The sequence below is a fragment of the Protopterus annectens genome, chromosome 3.part1 (genome assembly GCF_019279795.1).
Source record: "Protopterus annectens isolate FY-2018-M chromosome 3.part1, PAN1.0, whole genome shotgun sequence".
NCBI lineage: Eukaryota > Metazoa > Chordata > Ceratodontiformes > Protopteridae > Protopterus > Protopterus annectens.
The window spans coordinates 1,863,369,137-1,863,389,996 of record NC_056732.1 but is presented as its reverse complement, the minus strand read 5'-3'; the positions used below and the strand labels follow the sequence as shown (position 1 = coordinate 1,863,389,996).

Here is a 20,860-nt window from a genome sequence, read left to right as displayed (position 1 = left end):
GGCATTAGGGAACTTCCCTACTAATTCAAACAAGGATATCCTTTTGTATCTAAGCACTTACCACTTCCGTTCCAGGCACAGTGATGACACAGAGAAGCAGTGGGAACCCAACAGTGGATCCCATGAGCTGTAGTAGCGGTGAAGTGATGGAAAGTTATTTACAGAGAGAGGTTTCAATGCCTTTCCGTAACAAGGAGAATTTGGAAATGGTTTCTGTGGCACAGGAGAAGATGGCCGAGTCTTCTTCGGAGGGAAATCATATTGAGGGGGTATAGCAGATGAAAATTAATGAAGGGAAGACAGTTGAGGCTTCCACAGATTCAGAGGTGTTGTTTTACAGAAATCTTTTTGAGGAGGAAATTATGGTCACTGAGGAATGTATTATTACAACCTTCTAGTCGGGAGGGTTGTGGGATGACTTACTAAAGGATATTTAACTGACGCTGATCCAGATAGTGGCAGGGACTTGTCATGGGGTGATGCAAAGGCTAGAATACAACAACATGAGATGTGCAACACAGGAAGACGAAAACAATATGCTGAAAGAAAAAGAAGGATGCAGAAGAAGTACAGAACACAGAAGTAAGAAGATAAAAGGAATTCATAGTAAGAATCTACAATAAAGGAGAAAAATGACTTGAGACATATGAGGTGTGGGGCAAGCTTATATTTCCTTTGCAGACAAAGGCTGCTGAGGGAACAGCACTTATTCATATAAATAAAGAAAGCCTTTGTGACATTATTTTTGTACATACAAATGTTATGTTAAAATTCTTGGGGGGGTATGAAAAAAGAAAATACTGTTATCAGTGTTAAAGTTTTTAACAGGGAAGCTAAAAAGAAAATTCATAGTCAATTCAGGACTGACGTTGAAAGAGAGACCTTACAGCTTTATTTAGGCAAAATGAGTAAGGATGACATGGATACTACAAAAACAGAGGTTTCTGGATTGGGGCATGGTTTTGTAATGTTATTATAAAAATGGACAATAATAACATTACACATCTTCCAAGTATCATAAATGTTGATGGGGACAAGGATAATGTGAAATACTAGGGTCAACCTAAGACAGGTTTTTATTGTGGTAAATCAGACCATTTAATTAGTGACCGTACAAAGAGAAGATGCTATATTTGTGGACAATTTGTGCAAGATGCAAAAAAAATGCATCTTGAAATGTTATAAATTTAATAAAACAGGACATCTGTAGATGGACTGTAAAGAGAGTAAGGATGAAAGGGGTGGGGAGACTACTAATATTCAAAATGAGCAAGAAGTAAAACAAAACAAAATAGTCTAAGAAAACAATTACATGGTCAGGAATGTCCAAGACAAGGGCAGTAATTAAAAGGATGACAAACGTAAAAAAAAAAAACGAAGGAAAAGGATGTAGAGGAGGGATCAGAAACAAGTGATGAAGACGTGGAGAGCATAAACAGAAAGATTTTTTTCACATCTAAGACTATAGAAATTGTTAAAGAATGAGTACTAGAAACAGTCTTTTTTTCAGATCATTTGGCTATTTAAACAGAGATACAAGGAAAACAATATATAAGGACAGGTAACGCAATAAAAATATTAAAGCAAGGCCTGACTGAATAGAGTATCAAATGTATAAAGGTGTGTTAACATGAAAAAAAAAAAAAAGATGCTTCTTAAACATGTTAAATGAAGGTTTCAAGTATAGAGAATTCTGACACGGCATAATCAAGTTATAAGGAAAAAGGGGGAAATGACACACACAACTGGAAACTGGTAGTTTTGAATAACACAGATTATACTAAAATAACACAGAACAGAAGCTGGTAGAAAGCCTCCGATGCCTCATTCTTTGCTGTTGCAACTCCTCTATTAGTCTCTTTGTTAGCCAGCCAGTATTCCTTCCTGGCCTGATCTGTCATTCCTATCTCCCACTTTTTCTTGTACTTCTTGGACTTCTGCATTCCACCACCAGCTTTCCTTGTACACCTTACTTCCATACCTGGCTCGGCCACATACCTGTTCTGTACTCCTCACACATGCTGTTTTAAGTACTGCCATTCTTCTTCAACTCCACCTATTTCCTCATTTTCCTGAGGTGTTAGAACCCAGACTAATTCCTTGAACTGTTTCTCAACAGTCACCTTCCAGCTCTTCAGCCTGGACTCTGTTGACCTTAGAGACTTCACTGACCACTGCTTACAGCTGACTGTGGCAACCAGTGGTTTATGTTGTGGGCCAACCATTTCACTAGGGATGACATTGCAATCACTTATTCTACCCCAGTGACCTTTCCTTTCTAGGAGGAAGCCTACCATAGTTGCATGTTGGCCACTCTTGTATGTGATTTGACTGTTTCTCTTGCTGAACCATGTGTTGGTCATCATCAAGCCATTTGCTAGACATCCGTCTAGAATGACCACTCCTTTATTTCTGTTGCCCAGCCTATGTGGACCCACACAGTATGCATATCCTGTTCTGTCTGTCCTGATATGTGCCTCCAAGTCACTCATTAATATTAATCAACACCAATTCATGTCATCCTGCTTTATCTCATAGGTGCTGCAACGGCTGTCTGAATGCACTCTTTTCCCTCACTATCACAAGCTTTGCTATGGGACATAAGTTGAGATTATTAATAGCACCCAATCCTTACACTGAAGTCCAATTATCATGAGTCTGTCACTAATTCTGATGACATCCCTCATCACAACTACCACACCATTTCTAGTCTGTTCTGTTCCTGAGTAGCAGACCTGGGATTGGGATCCAAGCCAACTAGCTTTGCTGCATTGCCTTTCCATCTGGTCTCCTGGGCACATAGGATGTCCGACCCCCTCCAACCGCCTCCTCCTTACCATTACTTCATCCATGTGTCACAAATAATGCTATTAGGCAGGGTACACATGGGCAAACTAGACATAGAACTGTTTGTCACTACTTACAGTGTTTTTAGTTCAGAAGTAGGTGCTTTAGTTAAACATTATTGGGTGTTTTGTTTAAATTTAGAGAGTTAGCTGATTTACTCTGTTCTTCCCCAAGTATTTCTTGTCAAAGCGGAAGATGTTTGAGGGATATTTTAGTTCATAATTATTTTTGTGTACCTCCCTCTACTGCTTCGGTTTTTCTTGGTGCTTCAGGTACATATGCCTGTGGACACTATTGGTACATATGCCTGTGGACACTATTGGTGCATATGCCTGTGGATAATAGTGCATTTGTCAGTATGTTGTTAGGACATTTGATTACATGAATGGAATTTCTTTTTTGCACTCTGATATATATAATTGTGAAACTGAGGGCATAATTTATGCCCTCAAGTGTCCTTGTGAATGTTGTGATTTGTTTTATATTTGGGACAGCAAGAGGAAATTCAAAGTGAGACTACAAGAGCATGTTAGAAATATTAAATATAGTAAGACTGAAAGTCCTATAGCCAGTCATTTTGCAGAATTTTAATGAGTCAGATCCTAGTGTATCGAAGGCAACAATTTTAGAGAAAGTACTTAAGCGTTTGTGTTCAGAAAATTCTTATAAAAGGAAATTAATGTATAAAGAAACTATTTTTATTTAAAAATTTCACACTTTGTATCCCTCAGGACTTAATTAATTTAGATTGTAATTGGAGGGTGATTTTTTTAATTAGTTTAGTAATTTTATTGGCTGCTATTTAATTGATGGATGTATTTTACTATGCTGTTCGATATTCTTTTTCATACTCCTTGAAGGCTTATCAGCTGCGATTCTAGAGTTAATAACGTTTTTGTTATTATTCTTTTGGATTCCTGCCCTAGTTTTTTTTTTTTTTTTTGTGGTTTTCTGCTTTTTTTACCTCACCGTTTCTAGTCTGCTCTGCTCCTGAGTAGTAGACTTGGGATCCAAGGCAAGTAGCTTTGCTGCACTGCCCTTCCATCTGTCCAGCCTCCTCCATACCATCATGTCATCCACCTCCATGTTGCACTTTGTCTGGGAACCTACACTGAATATAACAATTCTTCTTACAGCAAAAATAAAGGTCTAATTATGAGGCCCTGCTGCAGCAGGATTGAAAACAGATCTTGTGGGATAGTTCATGTAAAACGTAGAACCACATTCCTTAAAAATGAAGGGAATGGGGCAGCACAGACAGAAACCACTGCTATTGGCACTAATCTACATTAGAATCCAAGATGACAGGATAGAACACTTTAGCAAATGACTCTGTAGCTGCCCTGAAGAGTCAAATTAATAACAGGAAGAACAAGCAGTCTTACATCCAAATGAAAAAAAAAAAAGGTGTTTGTGGAGAAGAATGCCTGACCCTGTCTGAACAGCAACTACAATCGGTCACGGTAACTGATGAGGTAAAAACAACCAGAAAGGTAATTAAAAACAAAAAGGTTCTCCACAACTGGGGAGAACTGATGTCTGTGGTTGTGTTCACCTCTGCTGCCATCGACGTCTGAGGTTGTGTCCACTTCTACTGCCACCGTCAGCAGTCATGTCCACCTCTGCCACCACTGACATTAGTGGTCATGTCCATCACAGCCACCACCACCACTGGTATCAGCAATCATGTCCACCATCACTGACATCAACAGTCATGTCCATGTCCCCCACCACCCTCACTGACATCAGCAATCATGTCCACTACCACCACCACTGACAGCGGTCATGTCTGCCACCAACACTGACATTAGGGATTATGTTGTCCACCACCACTGACATCAGCTGACATGTCCACCACTGACGTCAACAGTCATATCAACCATGAACAGCAGTCATGTCCATCACCACAGTCACTGGTGTCAGCAGTCATGTCCACCACCACTGCCACAAATGAGATTAGTGGTCATATCCAATAACACTAATAGGTACTGAGTGCACTGGTCATGTCCACCACCACTGACTGAAGTGGTCATGTCTGCCAACTCTAAGGGAAACTGTCTACAGAGTTTTGTGTGTTTGTTCCAAGTTAATAGGGGATGGGGATGCTTTGTTTGAGGGTTTTCATTAAAACACAAAGTCTTGAAAAATATGACATAGGTTTAAATGGAGAAGAGAAGAGAAGAAACAACTGGACAAAACATCAGCCTACTAAACATTAGGATATGCATGTAACACACAAGCTGGAATTAGACATTCAAAAGAATGCATGTAAAATAGGTGGGAACAATAGCTTTTTATCATGATAGCTATGCTGTTCATATTATCCCGGGATATGGATGGCTTTACAGGTATAGATAAAATGGAAACACTACTGAATTATATTACGAAATGCAGAATATAAATAGAAATGTTGCAGGAGAAATGTTTGGAAAGAAATGAGCATGTGAATTTGACAAAAGGGATTTCAGAATGGACATTCAGCAGAATATTAGGGAGAGAAATTCAAGGACATTATTGGTATGATATCAAGAAAGTTGTCTTTATTTGCAGATGAAATTATTTTGCATGTGATAAAACAAGAGAAGAGCATCTCAGTGTTGTGGAACATTCTGAGATGGTGTCAAATCTTTTTCGGATACAAATTTCATGAAGATAAAACAAATGGGGTAGCTGTAAACTATGTACCCACAAACAAATTGGTTCAGCAATACCCATATTTATGAGGACATGATAAAATGAAGTACTTAGGAGTACGGGTTAAAAAGGATTCTACGATGGCAGCTAAGGATATGCAGGAAGAGACTATACAAAACATAATACAAAAAACTGAGAAACTGTAAGCTCTGCTTTGATGAACATGGAGAGCAAGCTAGAAGCAGTGAAAATGTGTTTAGTCTCTCTAGTATTATATACAGTTTGGGCATATTTTTAATCAACCAAAGGAGAGTTTGCGAATAGCAATTAAGAAAGAGTTGAAGGATTTTATCCGGAAGAGGAAGAAGGCAAGAGTCAGGTAGAATAAGCCGATCCTTTCAATAGAACATGGTGATTTGGGATTACCAGATTTGAAGAGGTATTTCAGAAATAAACAGTTAGGGTTCCTATACATAGCACAACCAGAAACCTATAATTCAAAGTGGAAAGGGAAGATGATGAAACGGGGGGATGCCTAACAAATAAGGACAGACTGGGATTTTGGATGCAGATCCCTAAGGAGAATAACAAAAAAAGTACAGAATATTATATTTATAAAGTAGCAGGTGCTCAGGCTTTGGTTGAATAGGGTGCCTAATGGAGCCGACAGCTCATGCCTGAGTTCATGTAGGATGCAGCCAGGGATGTTATCGGGTCCCATGGAGACTGTATTTTTTGCCTTCTAGAGGGCATTAAAGACCTGCTCCCAGGTGATGAGGGGAGGGGGCAGGTGCTGGGGATGTCCTGGTTTACAGATGGAGAGAGAGGGGGTGAAGTTTTCAATGAACCTGTCTGCCAGCAGGTTGGCTATATCTACAGCGTTTGTGTATGAGGTGTTCTTGACCACCAGTTCAGAGCAGATTTGGGTGTTACCTTTAGAGATTGCAGACATATGTGAAAAAGGCCTTGTGGATGTGGCCAATCTGGACTCGAAGTTAGCCTTAGAGGACTTCACCAGTGACCTTATTTGCTTGTTCAGACAAAGGAGAGATGGCTTCCAATTTGGCACCTGCTCCTTCTTGGTCCTGGACAGCATTTTTTTTTCCTTTTTATTATAGAGTTTGTTTATTGATTCTGTCCACCAGACAGGTTTACTCTTCCTTGAGGAAGATGATTTGGTCCTGTCAGGTATCGCTGAATTCATACAGCTATGCAGGTGCTCATATACTTTTTCGGTGCAGGCTTGGACATTAGTGCTAGTTCCAACTAAAGGGATAGTGGCTTTGAAGCTGCTTATACCTGCTCTGAAGAGTTGTAGCCAGCTTTGGAAAAGTTTTTTTTTTGTTTGAGCCTGACAAGGGAGGAGTCAGGGGAGAAGGTCACTTTAAAGGTGATCACTTTATGGTCAGATCTTACCAAGGAGGATGACACTGTAGGGGTGCTACAGTGGCTACTCATGTTGGTTAGGACCAGATCTACGATATTTTCGCCTTTCGTAGGAGTACCAGCTGATCAAATGCATTGGCACTGACGAAGTCAATGAATACCTGGGCATTCATGTTTGGGCTAGAATAGGTCTTCCACTCTATTTTTGGGTAGTCAAAGTCACCCAGGATCAGGGTAGAGGGTTAGGTTCTTAATGTAATTGCATCTCTCACATATTGTGTTCCTAGGTGGTAGTAGTGGAGGGTTGTCTGTGTACATAAGACAGTTGCTACACTGTCTCAGGAAGTCCACATCAACCAGACTAGCAGGAGAAACCATAGAAAATTGCCCTTCCATGGTTGTCAGAATCTGTGGAAGAGAGGTCAGGGATAGCAGAGTGGGTACTGTCTGAGGAGAGTAGCTATAGGTGTGAGTAGGGTTGGAAAAAATCAGTACAGTAGCTAACTTACACAGGAGTGCTTGTAAGGGAATAAATGCAGGTCAGATGCCTTGCAAGGGGTTAAAATAGTACAGCAGCGGAGAACGACATGCAACAAGCAAAAACCCATGGAAATGCAGAGTTTAAATACCACAAAAACTAAAGTAAAATAGAAAGACTGCAATTAGCCAATAAACTATTCTCGATGAGCTCTTAGCTAAACACCCTATGCCAGACCAGTTCCAACCAGTTCACTTAATCCCACTAAGTGCAGGCAGGCCCTGGCAAACACAAGATGGTGTAGCAGCAGAAACACAGGAATCACACAAACAGATCTGGCTATAGCAAAACCTGTAACCAGACTATGCTAAAAAATATTTAAACTCTTGTTTAGGTCGATTTAGCACAGGAGAACAGAAACACACTTAAATAGAACAGTAGCAAACAAGAGCAAACTGATTTAAATAAATTAACCAATTAATCAATAAAAAAAGCTCAAAACTGAGCCCTGTCCCAGCAATCTTCAATCAGACGAGTTGTAATTGCCACTAGGATGCAGTGGAATCCTCTTCAAAAAAGATGTCCTGGATTAATGCTCAAGATATACAAACAGGGCTAGATTCAGCAAGTCTGAATCTAGTCTATGCTACAACAAACAAGGTGCACCAGTTTCAGAATGAAACAGTTCAAATAAGCAGGCACAATAAGCCTTCAGCCAGCAATTCCCAGCTCAGAAGGGCAGAATGTACCCTCTCCTCCCACAACAGTATTGACCACAAACCTTCTTAATGTATAATAACTAGCCTGAAGCCCAAGTGCTTAAACCAAAGGCTTAGATCAACAGTTATAATTTAATCAGGCTACTAACAAGCAGTATAAATGCAATTGAATACTTTTAAGAACAACAGCAAAACAAAGTAATAAAGTAGGAAGAAACACAAATACAGTAAAAGCAGATGAATAGAGTGCATTTTTTTCTTTCTTTAGGTTAAGTGAGAAGGGATGAAACAAGATAATTCAAGGTTGAGAAACTAAGGGGTAGGCCTTCCCAAATGATCTCTCTCTGCTCAATACAATGAGCTGACGTGATGGGACTGGGAGGAGCGTCCACAATGAGATTTACAGTAGGTGTGGGCAACTCAAAAGCCACCAGATTTAAGAACACAACAAGAACTGGCTAGGTTGGTGGGTGAAAAATGCAGCCGCATATCAGCAATATTCACAGCAAACAGGAGGCACACAACTCCAGCTAAATACAGATATTTCTAAATATAAGCTCAATGCTGTTTCTCAGCTCCTCCAACTAATTAACTGAAGCTATTAATAGTTGGCAAATGAATTCTTTGGTAATTGTTTTTTTAACTGACCCTAGCCAAGAACTCTTAAAACTCCAACAGAAGAGAAAACTTAAAAACAGAGCAAATGCAATTCTAGAATAAGATAGAAAATAAAAGTGATCAAACCTTAAATGAAGAGCTTCAAATCAAAATACAGTGCAGCCACAGATCAGCAATACCCAGAGCAAAAAAACCTAATCCTGAGCAGGAAATATATATTAACATAATTTCATTGTTTATGATTAGTAATATGCCAATTTTCTGAATTCTGTATATATGTGTGTGCACGTGTATATATATATATATATATATATATATATATATATATATATATATATATATATACACACATTATATATATATATATATATATATATATATATATACACACATATATATATACACACACACATACACACACATTATATATATATATATATATATATATATATATATATATATATATAAATAAATAAATAAATAACACACACACACACACACACACACACACACACACACACACACACACACAGACAGACACACACACACACAGCCATGCTGGGTCCTCAGCATTGCACATCACCAGTTTCGTTTCACTGTCCTAGGTTTCATCCCCAACAAATCTGACAGCACCATTCAGGAGCACAAGAAAGTTCTGGCCTTTTGTGTTCATCATTAAAGCAGCAACAGAAAGTATAAACTAAGACATGACAGTAGCAACAAACACAGTGTTTTAATGCTGAAATCTGCTATTTTAGATCCTTTGGCAAGATTGTACTTATAATATGTACATTTTTATAGGTTCATAGGTTCATACTAGGCTATCTGCCCTAGGGCATTTACAAGCCTAGCCAGAGTGTGTTTGGCTTTCGCCACCCTTCTTAGATTAGTTGACTGTGCCTCTGTATAGTAGGTCACAGAAGATAGCCCATTTAAGGTTAGTTTACCGTGTCTATGTCTAGCAGTGACACAGAAGAGATCCCAGGGGTAAATTTACGATCTCCCATCCAAACATCGAGATTCTTCTTGAAGAGGGTCATTGAGGGGCTCTGTCTGACATGGATTGGGATTTTTTTCCAGAGTGAGGGGAGCCTCTGGGATATGAATCTGTCCCTCCAGCATGTTCTATTTATTTCTGTGCTGAGGTTTAAGTCACTGGAGCGTGTAGTTCTGATGGATTTGGATTTCTTGAGGTGGAGCATGTCCATTAATTCTGGGTTGGACATGGCTTTAAACTTCAGGCACAGATCGCCTCTGAGTAGGCAGTAAGCAACTGAGTAGAGCTGGAGTTTCTTTAGCCTAACTGCGTAAGGCATCTGTTTGAGTCCCTTGATCCTCTTGGTGAGGTACTTTTGGGGTCTTTCTAGTTGTAGCAGGTGTCGGGTAAGGTACATCCCAAATGGGGCATTGTATTCAATTATGGGCCTGATGAGTGATGAGTAGAGGGGCACAATGACCTCTCTTGATCTAGATGTGAACCCCTTCGTGATAAGGTGGGCTATATAGAATGTTTTTCTAACCACTTTGGCAATGTGATTGTCAAAGGAGAGATTGCAATCTACTTGGGTCCCCAAATCCCTAATTACTTCTTCCATACTTAATGGATTACCACCTATGTGGTAATTTGTGGGCACTTTGTTTTTCCCAAAGGGGATGACTATGCACTTTTTGGCATTTAGCTTTAGGCCATGGCTCTGGCACCAGTTATCCGTCTCTGTGAGACCTTTTTGGAGGATGCTTGTGTCAGCAGGTGAGTCGATTATGGCCCCCAGTTTGCAGTCATCTGCAAACTTTGTCAGCCATAGTCCTCCTGTGTTAGCCTGTACCTCAGAGAAATATATACCGAACAAGAGAGGTCCCAGGACTGAGCCTTGTGGGACGCCACTTGCAACTGGTTTAGAGTCTGACATGGCACCTGCAATTCTGATCATGTAGGTTCTATCCCTAAGCCAGTTTGCAACCTATCTTGTGATATAGGGGTTGATATTTAAGCTGGTGAGCTTATTTATGATGCCCGAGTGAGGTATTGTGTCGAAGGCTTTTGCAAGGTCAAGGTAGGCTGTGTGGACTACCTTCCCTTCATCTATGGCCTTGGTGACTGTTTCAAAGAAATTGACCAGATTCAAGAGGCAAGATCTGCCCTTAAAGCTGAATTGGGTAGGATCCAGTGTTTGGAGGTTCCCAATGTCTTTGTTTATGAGTTCCATGATGATACGCTCCACAGCTTTGCAGACCAGGCTAGTCAGGCTTATAGGGCGATAGTTTCCGGGGTCCGTTGTGGCACCCCCTTAATGGAGTGGGACCACTGTTGCTGTACGCCATTCTTTGGGTACATATCCTGTTGTAAGGCTGAGACTGAACAGTGACTTTATGTAAGGGTTCAGTTCTTCTTGGAGCTCGTGTAAAACGCAGCCTGGGACACGTCCAGTCCCACTGATGCTGTGTTTTTTGCTTTGGAGAGGGCAGCTCTCACCTGTGCATCTGTGATATCAGGGAGGCTACACTCTGTTGGGATAGACATTTGATCTTTTGGGGGGGGGGAGTTTGCACTGAACCTGTCTGCCAGGATGTTGGCAATGTCTGTGGGTTCAGTGTATTTTTTGTCATTTTGCACTAACTCAGAGCATATCTGGGAGTTTCCACCCAGGTTTCTGACATAACTAAAGAAAGCCTTGTGATTATCTTTAGCGTCTTGTGCAATTTTTCTTTTGAAGCTAGCCATAGATGATTTTATGAGGGATCGTAGTTTTTTGCTAGTACTGATCAGAGTTGCCTTCCCTTTCAGGGATTTTGCTCTATCATGTAGTAGTTTCCTCCTTCTGTTGTACAGCTTATTTATGGCTGGGGTCCACCAGACAGGTCTCCTGCCTTTGGAGGAGTGAGTCTTGGTTTTATTTGGGATAGCACGATCCATGCATTCCTGTAGGTATCCATAGAATGCGTTTGTGAAGGATTCTGCGGTTTGGGCCGTATTTTCCACTGGCCCTGGGGCTTTGAAGGATTCCACCTCGGTTTTGAGAAGTGGAAAGTTTGCCTTTGAGAAGTTTTTGACCATGGTTTCCTTTGCTGGGGGTGGGGACGGGATATGGATGTCCATAGTGACTAATTTATGGTCAGATCTTACCAATGAGGGGTATACCTCTGGTATGGAACATAGAGTCCCCATGTTGGTGATGATCAGGTCCAATATGTTTTTCCCTCTTGTGGGAGTGGTGACCAGTTGTTCCATAGCATTTGAGTTTATAAATTCTAGGAACCGTTGGGCTAGGGTGTTGGGGCTTGAGTAGTGCTCCCAGTCTATGTTTGGGTAGTTAAAGTCACCCACTATAATGGTGTTTGGAGAGACCTTCATATTCTCCAGTGTCTTCAGGAAAGCCGAGTGGGGTTCCGGAGTTTGGGAGGGTGGTCTGTAGCAGGCTACAAATTGGAAGGCAGTTTTGCCCACTGTTAGTTGCACATGGATGATCTCAGATGCTTCATGCAGTGCCACTAGCCTGGAGGTATGGGTATCTTTGATGAATATGGATACTCCCCCTCCTCTTGTGGTTCAGTCCGAGTTTTGGGGCTGAAAAGCATGGTATGAGGTATAGCCTGGTAGTGCTGGGGTGCTCTCGGGAGCCTTGAACCAGGTTTCTGTTACTGCACAGATATCGATATTCTCCATACTGAGGACAGCCTTGAGTGCATGCATCTTGAGGTTTAGACTTCTGGCATTGAGCAGCATTACCCTTAGTTTCTTTTTCCTTGTGTTGTCTAAGGAGGTGGGTTGGTCTTTTGAGCCTTGCCTAAAAAAGGCACTATGGTTTGTCTTTTGAGCCTTGCCTAAAAAAGGCACTATGGGGGAGGCAAGAGCCTTGGCCAGTATTCGAAAGTCCAGGGGTGACAGGTGCAAGCCGTCCCTAGCGAAGCAACATGGCTTTTCAAGCATGTCATCCCAGGCTGACAGACACTGGATCCCCTTTGAGTGACACCAATACTTTAGCCAATTGTTGAAATTGATAATTTTGTCTTTATACTGTGGTATCATTCTTGGTGAGGGTAAGATGCTACTCAAGGTCAGGGTCATACCGGCCTGGGCCACATGATCAGAGAGCTCCTCTATGTCTCTTTTCATGTAATCCAGGGAGGTACATCTCAGGTCATTCACACCAGCATGGACAATGACGGAGTCATATTTGTACTTGCTTTGGAGTGACCTGATTGCTTGTGTTATGTGTCAGATCCTGGCACCCAACAAGCAGCTTACAGTGACCTTCTCCTTGTTCAACCTGGTGAGAGGGACGTCAGTGTGTCTAACAATAGAGTCACCTACTACAATTGTATTAGGTGTGTTGGTTAGCCTTAAGGGCTGTGACTGTGTGGCACACTGACTTTGTGAGGTGTGTGATACATGAAAGTTGTTGTGGGGTAGCGGTTGCTTGGATGTCTGCTTTGGAGGTCTCTGTTGCTTGGGCAGATTTTTATTTAGAGCCTCCGAGTATGTTTTTGTGTGTTTATGTGTTTGGTTTGCTGTTGCGATAGGTCTATGTGAGACTGGATTTGTGGTGTGTGATTACCTTCTTCTCCAGACTGACCGTGCCAGTACTATGTTGAGAGAGCTCAGCCTCCAGTTTGGCTATATAGTTGCATCTCTCACATATATTTGAGCTTGTTGGGAAGAGGAGAGGGTGGTCTGTGTACATAAGGCAGTTGTAACATTGCCTCAAGATTCCCATATTCACCAGCTGGACTGGAGAGTAAACCTGAAACTGACTTTTGGACATGTCAGAATAGTATAAGGAATTACTTTTTGACTTGATCAAAAAGGACCAATAGGGAGCCAAGTACTTAAAGGGAGTATAAGAGGATGTAGTGCTTTAAGACACTTATTCTAGCTACTGCTGGGTTTTAGAAGGAAAATAGAGTGCTTACTTTGAGATTTGGAATACTTCTAAAGGAAAAAGTGAAGAGCAGACTTTGTGGAGCCGGGAATAGTTTAAACCTGATTAAGCGGCGCTGCCCGATGCTGCGCTATGCGCAAAAACACACAAAAGAGGGTTTTAAGAGAGGGTGATCAAGGAGTTTGGAATTGACCCAAAATGGCCAATAAAACTACAGTTTCTAGGCAGTAACCACTCCGACAGGGGCAGACAGGCTGTTCAGTGTTTACCACTGACACTGATGAACAGAGACTTCCCTTTAGCCCAAGAAAACAATAGCCTCCAAGAAACTTACAAACAGTTCAGAACAGCAAATCTGTAACTGAACTTTTTTTAAATATCAGAAAGTGGGAAAAAAGCAAGATTTTTTTGTTTTGTTTAAAGATAGCAGAGATACGCAGGTAGCAACAAGTTAGAACAGTGCAATAAATGACCCCACACTTGCTAAGCCAGAGACAGGTAAAATGCAAGTTTTAAGAAAAAAATGATTTTAAAATAAGTGCAACACAGGAAATGCAGTAAACAGGCTCTAGTTGTGTTCTAAATACAGTTCCTAATACAGATATCAAGTTTAGCAAGCTGGAAAATGCCAAAAAGTAGGCGGCAATACAGAAATCTTAACAAATAATCTGAAGAAAAATACTTAAAATCTCAAAAGTGGCTCCTTTCTTCTCTCAGCATTTTCTCCTCTTGGTGGGTGCTTCACCAACAGCCAACAAGTCTGAAAAGATTTTTTGTAAACTCTTCAGAAAATAGGTATAAAAACTGGTCAGAATACTACACTGGTGGATGACATAGTTCTGCAAAGGTCAGTACTGCTTTCTCATGAAGCTTGGGTCAAAAATGTAGCTCTGCTGGCAGGCCTTCTATGAGGAGTCTGCACATACTCCCTGTGTCGTATCCACCGCCCAGTTTCATCCCGCAACCCTAAAACATTCTAAAGGTGAAGCAGTGTATCTATTAAACGGTGTAAATGCTGTGTGAAAGTAAATTGAGAGTGTCCATCGGTAATCAAAGAATGAAAGTGCATACATACACTTTATACAGTCTCGCTGACAGAAGTACTACAACTTAATAATATGCAAATGACTATCACACCAGCCAGAGCCCTTCTGAAACAAATATGCAAATGGGAAGCAGGTTTCCCCTGACAAGTAAAATTTCTGCTTCTCATCACCCTTTACTGTTTATTTTTCTTTAAACTTCTTTTATTTTTATAGAACATGACAGTACCATACAGTCTAAAAATATTTATATCTAGCTCTCTCTCTCTCTCTCTCTATATATATATATATATATATATATATATATATATATATATCTCCATATCCATCATCTGCCAAGTATCTTTAAAAACATCTCCATATAACCAGGTAATCTAGGGGGATCTCTGAAGCATCGGTTACCTATCAATAACATGAAATTAAGTACAGTTTCACCTAATGGTCCTGTATTATAAGTTGAAACTTTAAAAATGACATAAAAGTTCCCCATTTCCCCATGTGATGACCACCATTTTTATACTTTCTGCCTTCAGTTATGTAGTTTATACCAGTCTTCACAAACAAAACAAGAAAGCTAAAAATGCAGAAACATGATATCCACATGCAAGCAAATAAAAACAAAACATTACTATTTGTAAGATCAAGTCTCACTTAAATGTAGTTTGTTAGACATAAATATAATGCACAGGTCTAGAAATGCAGCCATGTTAAAGCAGGCGTACATCTTCATTTTATATTACAAGCAGGTTTAAGTTCTGTTTCAGTAGAAAGGAATGTTTCAGTGAAAGATACAGATGAGCTCAGAGAAACATCATTCAGAGTAAAATACTGACAAAGAGCAGACTGTGCAGTATACCAAGTACAAACAGATCTTGTTTAGATGGTACGAGGCTTGGGTTAAAAAGGCATGTAGAACACATAGGAAATTTACAGAGTTTTGGTATTATTATGAGAGATTTTGCCAGAGAGAAGTCAGTTCAGTTTGGAGAAGACGCAAGTCAGTCACTGCAGTTCAGTTTACAACTGATATTCCAGAGATTAAATACAGAAGTTCGGTACTGATAAGCAGGAAGTTAGTAAAGTTAGTTAAGTCCCTGTATAGAAATCAAGCCAAAAATCCGGTTGTCTACCAAATACAGAAAGCAGTATTAATTAAGAATGGCACAGTGGCATAGCAATTCACATTGTTGCCTCACAGCAAGAGGTTCTTTGCTTTGATTCTTGGCTGGGGTGCCTTCTGTGTGGAGCCTGCATGTCCTCCCTGCATTCATATGTTTCTTCCAGGGCCTCTGCTGAAAATTGTCTCATTCCAATTCTGATTTTCCCGATTATTTAAATAAATAAAATAATTCTGCCATTCAGGAGGAAAGGAACAATTTTATATACAAATGCACTGGAGAGTATCGTGAATACAGAAGCCACAGACAGCATAATTCAGTCTATTTCAGTTTGTCAGCACTTTTACTTGAGACTTGGTTCGGATATCGCTGACATCTACCTCCAACGTATGCTGCTGCTACTACATAATAAATCACTTTTATCAGACCCACAGCGTGTAGAGACTTTTATTCTGAAAGGTACAAGAAGATGGGCCACATAAATGAAAAACTGAGATATTTGGAACTTGTTCAGCACAGTTCTGGGCAATTAAAAGATAAAGACATTCCTTCCAGTTATTTTCAGTATCCTACAGTTCTTCCATTCTAATACAGTTTCACCTAATGGTCTTGAATTATTTAAGTCGCAACTCTCTGCCCTCGGTTATGTAGTCTATACCACAGTCTTCACAAAGAAAGCCAAAAATGCAGAAACATGATTTGCAAATATAAACACATTAACAAAAAGTACTATCGCTTATGTGTAAGTAAGCCTGATAACAGAACACACATCAACAAAACTAGGTTTTCTGGTTTGTAGTATGTATATGTGGGTGTGTGATGGTGCCATTAACCAAAACTCTGGTGTGCACTCTGTAAGTGCCAGAACTTGGGCTTGACCTGATACAGTCCCAGAGTTTTAGAATGTGGTCAGTGTTACAATTTATTTATTTAATCAGATATATTTCATTGTACAAAAAATGCATATATTCACAAATAAAACATTACTGAAGAAAAAACAACAGCTTCTACTATAAGGGAAACAGCACACTTTGCTATTGTTATTTTTTGTGCCACATTGCTGCTTTGAAGTAAACGATCATTCAGAGAAAATGAGTATCCACAGAAGCTTAAAGTGCATGACACGTCCGCTTCCACCAAATCTCTCAGTGTACTATGCAATCATTTCCTCCACATTTAAAATCCCCCACCAGCACAAACTGCTAAGCTCAGAACCACATTAACATGCTGCCCTTTACATTTTGGGTCCAGAAGAATAAACACAGGTTGCTATTAATGAGTGTTGTTACATAAAATACCAACTTGCATGAAAATATTGTGTTTTACCAAAACTAAGTTCAGATTTGTGACTTTATGCAATTTTTCTCAGAACAAAATGGAAAATTAATATTCCTGAACACATTTCGTCTGCTTTCTGCAAATAGTCTTTATTATAGCTTCAACCCAGCAGCACAGACTACACCATTCACAAACACACGGCCTGCTGCCTCAGATCTGAACAACAAAGGTTAGCTGCTACAGAAAGAAGATTTTCTAATTGGTTCAGATCTTACCTCCAGCTTCATGATGAATCACACTGTTCAGGAAATCACGAAACTGCTGACTATAAGGTTTATCAGATGAGTGATAATCACAAAAAAAATCTAAGTAATCATGTACTCAGGAGCCACAGTTGCCTCAACTTTTCCAAGCTAATACGTCCTGTGTGTCTGAGAACTGTGCCCCTACACAGATCTTCCATTCTGATTAATATTCATTAGCTAATTTAGTGAGGAAATAAAATAAAGGAGGAGTTTGTTTAAATATTTAATGAGATAGGCTGGCACATCCAGCTTTAACCTCCCACTGCCAGGACACCTTTACTGTATGAAGCTGTTTCTGTGAGCTAAGCAGAACAGAGCAGGTTCTGCATACCTCTCAACTGTCCAGATTTTCACAGAACGACCAGATTTTTGCCACAAATTTCTTGTCTGTTCCTCACAAAATTTTTGGACTTCATATCCTTTAGAAAATACATAATAATGCAAAACCTGTTGTTCTAGCAACTTTCTAATTTTGTAGCAGCAATATTTAAAATCTGCCCCTAGTTTTGGGCCTTTTCCCCACATTATTTCTGGCTTTGTCCAGATGTCTTGCACTGAGAGGTTGAGAGTTAGAAGGTTCTGTAAATTTCCATTTTCTTTCTTTTTGCTTCCATGTGCATTATTTCTACAGACTGCAACACGTGGTGCCATGTTTGATCCCCAGTACTTCAAACACTCACAACAGAAGAAGCCACTAACCTTCTGAGTTCAGTATTAAAAATGCAGACAAAGGTATAACCCTGAACTTTGTTATTACAGCGTACATATCTCACAATGAATCAGGGACAAATTTCAAAAGAATCAGGGAAAAATCCAGAAATAATCAGGAGCAGCCAGGGACACTTTTAAAATATCAGTGCTATTAATTTGAGACATTACTTGAATAGGAGAATGTGAATTAATATATTTTCTGAAGTAAAAAAGTCTATAATTCTAATGATTATTCTTATTCACCCTTTCTCTAAAAATGTCACCAGTTTTAGGAGGATATGATTAAGAGGATAAGAGCTAAATCAGGGACACTTGAAAGGTCTGAATTTTGGTGCATTAATAAGTCATTTTTCAGGTGCTCTGCCTAATTGAATGCAGTCTGATCAGGTACAACAATGTTGTAAGGTAGATCTGGAATGTAAGAGGATTCCTGATCACTCTGCAAATTGCATGATAAACAATAAATAAATAAGTGTTAAAGCCTCACAGCTGCTTTGCAGTTTGTTTTGTCACTGCTGATCTTAGAAATGCAGACTTTGAAGACAGATAAGCAGAAAAGAACTGCTTGGCTGAACTAATTTGTTCATTTTTTAGCCTTCTAGATAAGCTGAATATCCTACTTAAACAACACAGCAATTTTATTTTCTACCAGTCAGCATACACACACACACACACACACACACACACACACACGGTGGCACACTGGCACACAGGATAGTGTTGTCATCTCACAGTAAGATATCACTGCTTCAGTTCTTGGTTAAGGTGCCTTCTGTGTGGAGTCTGCATGTCCTCCCTGTGTTTGCGTGGGTTTCCTCTGGTTGCTCCAGTTTTCTCCCACATTCCAAAGACATGCAGTAGTTGAACTAGATACTCCAAACTGACCACAGCTATGAGTGTGCATGCGAGTGTGTGGTGTGGAAGAACTGCCAAGACAGGGCTAGCCACCCAGCAGTGTAAACCTTGACTCTAGATTGTCACTGTTGAAATGACACCCCCCCCCCCCCCCGTGAAAAAAAAATGGAAAAAGGGATTGTGGATTGATGGCTATATATACATACACAATAACACCTGGACTGCGGCTGCAAATGGCCTACAGTCATCAGTATACTACCCAGGTAAACAAACAAAAATAAAATGAATAATAATAACATGTTTTCTTATATAGGTACAAATCTGTCCCACGAACAAGTCTTGCTGATGTCACAGACCAGGTTGAGGCCACACATGCGGGTTACAAGAGTGGAGCTTGACTTGTGGATATGCAGCAGTCCCATCAAGGTGGGGTCCATGATCGCCTTGTATGCCAGACAGAGGTCACCTCTGAGGAGTCTGTATGAAACTGAGTAGAGGGATAGGGCTTTTAGCCTATCTGTGTATGTAAGATGTTTGAGCCCTGGATTCTCCTAGTGCGGAACCTCTGTGGTCTCTTCAGCTGTTGCATGTGCTTTGCAAGGTACATGCTGAAAGGTGGATTGTACTCAATAATGGGTCTTATAAGGGAAGAATACAGGGATGTTATGACCTCCTTGTCCCTGCATGAGATACCCTTACTTATGAGGTGGGCCATGTAGAAGGCTTTCCGTATAATGGAAGCAACGTGGTGGTCAAATGTCAGATTGCTATCAACCTGGGCCCCCAAATCCCTCATAACTAATTGAGTGCTTAGGACGTTGTTATTAATGTGATAATTTGTGGGGATGTCACTCTCCCCAAAGGGGATGATGATGCATTTTTTGTATTCAGCTTGAGGCCATGTTTTTGGCACCATTCATTTGTCTGAGTGAGACTATCGTGGAGGATGTGCACATCACTAGGAAAATTGATGACAGCAACCAGCTTGCAATTATCTGCAAACTTGGTCAGCCATAGCCCACTGGTTTTGGCCTGCACCTCAGAAAAGTATATCTCAAATAAAAGAGGCCCCAAGACCGAACCCTTGGGTACGCCGCTTCTTATGGGTCTACTGCTTGAGATGGCTTATCTTAGTTCCTTTTTCCCTTCCTCCTACATAGTGCCTTTTTTAGGCAAGGCTCAAAAGACAAACCCACCTCCATAGGTATCACAAGGGATAAGAAACTAAGAGTAATGCTACTCAACGCCAGAAGTCTAAACCTCAAGATGCACGCACTCGAAACTCTCCTTAGCATGGAGAACATCGATATCTATGCAGTAACAGAAACCTGGTTCAAGGCTCCCGAGAGCACCCCAGCACTACCAGATTATACCTCATACCATGCTTTTCGGCCCCAAAACTTGGACCGAACCACAAAAGGAGGGGGAGTATCAATATTCGTCAAAGATACCCACACCTCCAGGTTGGTGGCACAGCACGAAGCATCAGAGACTATCCATGTGCAACTAACTGTGGGTAAAACTGCCTTCCAGTTTATAGCCTGCTACAGACCACCCTCCCAAACACAGGAACCCCACTTGGCCTTTCTGAGAATACTGGAAAATATGAAGGTCTCTCCAAACACCATTATATTGGGCGACTTCAACTACCCAAACAAAGACTGGGAGCATTACTCTAGCTCCAAAACCCTAGCCCAAAGGTTCCTAGAATTTATAAACTCAAATGCTATGGAACAACTTGTTACCACTCCCACAAGAGGGGAAAACATACTGGACCTGATCATCACCAACATGGGGACACTATGCTCCAGACCAGAAGTGTATCCCTCACTGGTAAGATCAGACCATAAACTAATCTCACTGGATATTCACATCCCGACCCCACCCCCTGCCCAGAAAACCACAGTGAAAAACTTCTCTAAAGCAAATTTCACACGCCTCAAAACTGAGGCAAAATCCTTCAAAGCCCCGGCCTGTGAAAAATACGC

The 20,860-nt window shown here is 40.6% G+C and overlaps 1 protein-coding gene across 1 annotated transcript in view; it reads right to left on the bottom strand.

Moving 5' to 3' along the window:
- The window catches only part of LOC122798779 (zinc finger protein 271-like), a 176,517-nt gene extending 159,079 nt beyond the window's left edge, over nt 1-17,438 (bottom strand). The window contains exon 1 of the mRNA XM_044067889.1: nt 17,277-17,438. The gene's annotated coding sequence lies outside the window, so the exon portion shown is untranslated. The remainder of the gene's footprint in view (nt 1-17,276) is intronic.
- Between the last annotated feature and the right edge of the window lie 3,422 nt (nt 17,439-20,860).